Raw genomic sequence first — 6,781 nt, forward strand, 5'->3', positions numbered from 1 at the left:
AACACTTGTTTAGTCTGACACTTCACGGGTGACTTTTACTGCGCCAACATGCATGAATAGGAAAGAGGACCCAGAGAGGAAAAGGTCTTCTCGCTTTTCATCCTGTGTGTGATTATTGTGAGGTTTTGTGTGAAATTTTAATTTTCGGCTATCACATTTCGTTAATTTCTTACTTTTTAGACGGGGCCCATGGACTAGAACACAATAACTTTTTTTTAGAAAACTGCCATAAAGCAGTTTTTATTGCTATAATAGTCATTGACCTCGTCTATTCTCCGTACCGTATGCACCACAGTCTCATTTTCCGCCAAAGTAGGAGTTGTGCCCTGTTTGTATGTGTGACCACACACACGTGGTTTCGCTGGAGCGACACCAGGCTCACTGCCGCCGAACCTCGTCGCCGAAGCGAATCCCAGTGCATGTGTGACCGGGCCCTTAGCGGTGTATATGGAGATATATACACCACTAAGGGAGAGCATGCCTAAGTTACCCTTTGGGTAATCCTGAAATAAAGATTAAAAAGATTAAAAGACTGTAAGTACATGTACTTTAAAAGTCTTTAAGTGTATATGGAGTGAGGTATAATTATTAGTCATACCGGTACGCGGTATCTTCGCTAGCGCTGCGATTTTCAATTATTTTTCAAAGGCGGCGAGCTCGCGAGATTCATTTTTGTTGCAACTCCGCAGCATGACACTGGCAAAACTGGAACATCAAACAAGGCCTGTCATGTATACTCGTACTCGTAGCCGTAACTGCCTTTGACAGTTTGAGTAATGCACTAGCACTGGTCGTACTTGACCACTGCCTGGCACTGGCGCTTGACCACTGGCGCTTGAGTTTTGTACAGGTAGTACAGTTGTGAGGTATATTATGCTCGGCAGGCCGCGAAAGAGAGCCCGTTACCTGGACCCCTACTCGCGCGGGTAGAGCGAAACTGGGATGCGAGCAGCTTTTTAGTACTCCCGGGTCCAAAATCTCACCACCAGGCCGGGATGATCAAAACGTCTGCCGGGTCTGCAGCCTACAAACGTGGATCTGCCGACACTGTGCTGTCGACGACATGTCCGGCAAGGCACCTCCTTGCGTGAAAGCAAGGAACGCTTTTTTTTTAGAAAGGAAGCTTCTTCTCCAAAATTTAAAATTTTTGAAAATTATTCCTTCTGAAAATATCATCGCGTTCTTGACCTCGAAGCTGACTGCTGAATGCGATTAGGAAAGAAGATTCCTGAAGATACACCAGACTGATTCTGGCAAGCCGTCTGTCGTCTAGATATGCAGTTGTTCGTCATGCATGGTCAGCAATCTTCCTCGTTCGTCCTTTCGTTTTCCTGACCACGATGATGACAAGCAGCTCTCATGCTCAGGTTAGTGCTGTACTTGTATGTCTGGGCACACAACACATCTGAGATTCACCCACTGACGTTATCGAACTGAAGAATGCAGCAAGGGTTCCTCGGATTCTCTTGATTTCGGAACAAATTTCCTTCACTTTCACCCTCTCAGTCTCTTCCCCATGCCCTCAATGCATGCACAATGCAGCTTGCATTTCAATTGCTGTTTTTTTTATACTTTGGCAGTGCCTCTGCTACACTTTCATATAGAGTGAGGTCCTTTAAATAGGATCGAACATTGTTGGTGGTGGTGTGTGTGGGGGGGGGGGGGGGGGGTACGTTTGCAGCCAGGATGTAGGAATGACACTTCTGCACAGCAGGTGGCAATAGTCAAAACTGGTCACTCTACAAATCCCATACCTGCCAACCTTTGCAAACCTGAGATCCAATGACATACCTAGGCATGAAAATGTATACAAAAGAAGCTCGCGGTGAGGCATGGAACTAGTGCACTTTTGGGTGCCTATTACCGCCCTCGATATCGGGACGGTCCCGGCCAAATCGGGATGGTTGTCAGGTATGAAATCCCAACCGAGAAAACCATTTAATTAAAAGATAAACTCGGCCAGGACATAGCGACTTTCTGTTTGCCGGGGGGGGGGAGGGTCATCGTCCGCAATATTGGTAGAGTTACGATTACATTGTATATGTAGATACATGTGCATCAGGGATTCATAGCACCTGGGGAGACAACATGAGACCTAAGTACCCAAAACGTTGTGAGTTGTGACCCCGGATGGGGTAGTTCTACGTGATCTGTGTTTCTATAGACCTTATTCGATAACGTGATTTTTGGACTCGCCTCCAGGGATTTGTTGTAAGCTGGGGCACGCGTACGTGAAACGAGTGGCAAGAAAGGCCCAGTTCGTACAAGGGAGTAGTAAAATACCGGTATTTTTCTACTCCTATGTTCCCACGCCGAGTCCACTGTGCACTGAGTGCAGGTCTCTTGCCGCTCCCTGGTTCCCGGGACCCTGGTTCACGTGATTGTGACGTTTATTGAATAAGGTCTACATGTATATGCGGGCATGCATAAATCAACCCTTCCACAAGGACGGCTCAAACAGGCAGCCAAGGAGTGAAAATTTCGCTCCTGGGGCTAGGAGTGAAACGAAGGCCTCAATTTGCCAGATTTTGCCAATTTGCCAGATGAACCTTCTCCATCGAAACGAACGAAGGTGTCGAATAATTCTTTTACCAGTTCACAGTTGCCGTTCACGCGCACTCCCCGGGGTGGGGGGGGGCTACTATGCACTTGTAGTGATACTTACCGTAAGCCAAGTGGAACACGACTAGTTGACTGCACAGACTACAGTACAGTATACATGCACATGTATACAGTGAAGATCAGTGCGTGCATGCCTGCCATAATCGTATGTTGACCTTCGTTCGAATTGAAAAGAGAGGGTCGTTTCGAAAAAGAAAAAAAGCTCGATGGAAGTATGATGCTGCTGACAATTCAAGACTCACTGAAGTCGCCTTTCTGGAATGGATCATGCACTCTAGGTTCATCCAATTGGATATGGACTCAAATCATTGTTACACCATTATTGTTTGGTTAGTTATTGTACATCCCATAGCATGTACAATCAACCTTGTGAATAATCTACCTCGGGTTTACAAAACAACTCGCAAATAACGACACAATCTTCAGACCATAGATTTATACTTAATATTCTTTACAACAAGGATCGATGTGTTCCTTCGGATGCCCTTTATCGACTTTCACACACTTCTCCTCTCTCCTTTCGTCATAAGCACCATCTCTGTACACTGGTTCATAAAATATTTCTTCATAAAACCCCTTCACACATAATGAAGTACAATTGGTTTTCGACAAGCTCAACCCGTAACGCGCTTATCCTGCCTCTTGTTAAGTCAGCCCGGCATCTAAAGCCCCCCTTGTTTTCCGGTTATTCTCATTGGTTAACTGGGGACATGTCCAAAACCATACTAAGTACTTGAGCTGCTCATGAGCCCCACAATTATCAGGCCCGCCGGTCTGGTTGGTCAGGTTATCACCAGACCAACTTGTTGGCCACCAACAAACGTTTCCTACCGTGGAGGACGTGTGTACCCGCCATGAAACTACCGGACCAATCAAAAACTGCTTCCGGCGGTACTGATTATAGTACAGGTTTAAGTTAAAAAGCGGCTCCATTTTGTCATACATTAAACCAACTCTGTCATTGCTATGCTACTCAAAAAGAGTAGTGATGTTTATTCACAAATGAATCACAATGCTATCAGAGAAATTCGATATTCTCCAATTTTAGGGGCACTGCAATACTATCCAAAATTAATGCTGCATGGTCATTGTTATGAAGCAGTCACCTCAGTACAGCAATTAAACAGGCTGATTATGTGAACGAGATTCACGGCAAATCTTCTTCCATCAGTGCTGTTCAGTCTTGAGTGGTCCACTGAGACAGGAAAACAACCTGTTCGGTCCTTCCATACGAGAAACAGAAATTGAACATGTTCCAGGGTGGAGGTGGCGAGTATCGGCAATGTAATGCACCTTTAGGCCAACATGACCATCATTCCGACATGGATTCTCAAACACCTTCGCTCGTGAGAGTGCCTCAGAGTGGTATTCATCAACAGATGGCAATCCTGTAAAACACATGAAAAGACATAGCAGCAACAGAAAGAAACCTAATGTTATAGAAACGAATTCGAAAAACAAAGTCTACTATTATTCTAATACAGTGAACCAAGGTACAAGCACACTCCAGGAGGCAAGCAAAAGAGCATATAATCCGAAGGTTGCGATGCCTGTATGTATTGTATTTATGTATTTACGGATTCTCCACAGGCTAAATCGAGGGAGTCTTTGTCATGCCACACTGGATACAACATGCTACCAGAATCACTTTCCCCAGAATTGATGATCTTTTCTTAGGGTGTTATATAAGACACATCTGTAGCCACTTCATCTTGCTCACGAAATCATACACCACCACACAAACGGGTCCTTCGGCTATTATACTTTGGGTGGTACATGGTGATGTATGATATTGATAATCTATTGATACCATATTCAAGTCTGACTCTCACCGTGAGATCCTGGCAACAATATTACCTGGTACACGACATATTCAGACACTGACATAAGCATCTTTTTGGAACAACAGGTGTGCCTATCTGCTAGTGTAATGTGACACACATGCAGAACACATGCAGAATCAGTCATAGCTAATTTTACCCCCTCACTGTTGTATGCGCAGACTCCACTTCGCGGTGTCAAGTACTCTTCTTTCGGTGGGCTACTCCACTAAGGCGCTTGTCTAAAAGGACTCACATTCATCCTGCAAACCAACACGACTTGCATAGTTTTCACTGTCGGCCAAAGTGCGTGCATTGCACACATTGAGATTCACTCCCTCCGTACAGGCCAGTACAGAGCTGCCCACCAATTGAGTCTGTTTTGCGTACTCAAACTTCTGATTTTCCGTATCTTGCAGTGTTTTGCGTACTGCCGTGTACATTGCATGCATACTTGCACTGTAATGTTTTTTGACACGCACATGCATGTCGGTGGCTGCATTTGGTAGTGTAAAACATGTGTGACTTGCACTCACGACATTATTATTTTTGTGCTACATGTACATGTTGTTGTGGTACGGCATGCACTCGCTTTGGTACAAGACTATTCATCACTCAGCTTACACTTGCAATGCTTCTACACAGCTGATTGATCCTCTCCGATTTTCTATACCATTTGCTCAATTTCTGTAGTGCGCACAAGGAGTGATTTTCCGTACAAATACAGAAAATATGGAGGGCTGGTACTTGGTAGCACTGCTAGTATGGTAGTACCAGGCTAAGCTGGCTGGAAGATCAAATACTTCTTTGGTTCTTTCAGTCATTTTCACGACATATGTTTTCTTTATCATGATCCCCGGGGTGTGACATTCTTATGAATGCAGAAACTCAGTCTTTCTAACCGAGTCTCACGTGCAATGTGAATTTGTTCTTCTTTTCTTCACAATGCCATGTATCGATTCATCGCTTCTTCCCACCCGAGATCCTATGCAACAGCGATTTAAAGATTGGCTTTATCAAATAGTTAATTCAGAGAGAGAGGATCAGTTGTGGATGCTGTGACAGCATAGAGTGTAGATTGGTGTAAACATCATTTTGGTTATGTAATCTTGTTACCTTTTTTGCGTTTCCTCTAGTGGTTTTATTGCACTTGTATCTTGATGTTATTTCTAACACCTTTCTAGTTACAGTACTTAACTTCAGTTTCTTTGGTTGTATCCATAGTTCCGTTTTTTCCCACTGATGATAGGAACGAGAAAATCGATTCTGGGTTTTCAATAATATTTTTGTTATAAAATACACAGTAATACATGTCAAACAAGTAACGTAGTTGCGTGATGTCTGCGGCCTTCATCCTATTTGTAAGCTTTTTAATTATTATTATTATTAACTGGTTTTGAGGGAAAGAGACAAACGGGTTATTATTATTATTATTATTATTTTAAAACGAAGGTAAGTTATGGGTCGCAAGTATCCACGCAAACACACATCCAGTCATAATAAGGCACTTGTCATAAGTATCCGAACGTTTTCGGTCCCTTCTCATCAAGGATTATACAGGGAATGACTCAAGTTTGAAAGACTAAAACTTATATAGCGTAAAGATAATTAGATAACAACACTCGTGACAAGGTGGAAAATTATCAAGTTTAGCACGACACAAAACTCGAAGGAAAATAATAATAATGACAACAACATAGTGAGCAAATTAAGTTACATTGTTACCACCTCGACGAGGAGTAACACCAAACAATTGTAGCGACAACACATTTTCTTTCTGTACGCAAAGTTCAGGATCTAACTTACGGATATACAAAGCTTCTAACACAGCCAAATGCAACGCACATCTACCACGTGACAATATTGAGAAAACTTTATCACTGTACAACTCACGACAATTGGTACGGGCTGACAGATGTTGCTTGATTGACGAAGTGCGATTCTTAGCTCCATTGGGTGTTGTCTCTTCCAATGTCCCGTCATCTCGCCTCTTCGTTGCATCACCACTATCCGTCTCTTCGCGTTTCCGCGGCCTTCCACGTTTCTTGACACTAACCGTTGGGTGCGCGATACCCAGTGTCCTTTCAGCTACGTCTCCTCCATTGCGGATTTCTATTGAGCTTCTTACTCCAACTTGTCCGGTGTCCGATATTGAGGTTAGTTTTCGCGGTCTACCAAGTGCCACGTCTACATTCCGTGGGGGAGCTATACTCCAACGAAATCGAAGAGACATCTTGTGAAAGCGCTAGTTTATCGTGCACATAGAATATGTTCCCCTCATCTATTGCAGGACGAATTAGACAGACTGACATCAATATTTACGAACAACGGCTATCCAA

The 6,781-nt window shown here is 43.7% G+C and overlaps 1 long non-coding RNA gene across 1 annotated transcript; it reads right to left on the minus strand.

The window, feature by feature from the left end:
- Nucleotides 1-3,538: 3,538 nt before the first annotated feature.
- Nucleotides 3,539-4,802, minus strand: LOC135818354 (uncharacterized). Its single transcript, XR_010553674.1, has 2 exons — nucleotides 4,611-4,802; nucleotides 3,539-4,010 (listed from the first exon to the last, which is right to left on the minus strand). It is a non-coding gene; the product is annotated as an uncharacterized LOC135818354 (long non-coding RNA).
- Between the last annotated feature and the right edge of the window lie 1,979 nt (nucleotides 4,803-6,781).

The sequence above is a fragment of the Sycon ciliatum genome, chromosome 5, assembly GCF_964019385.1.
Source record: "Sycon ciliatum chromosome 5, ocSycCili1.1, whole genome shotgun sequence".
NCBI lineage: Eukaryota > Metazoa > Porifera > Calcarea > Leucosolenida > Sycettidae > Sycon > Sycon ciliatum.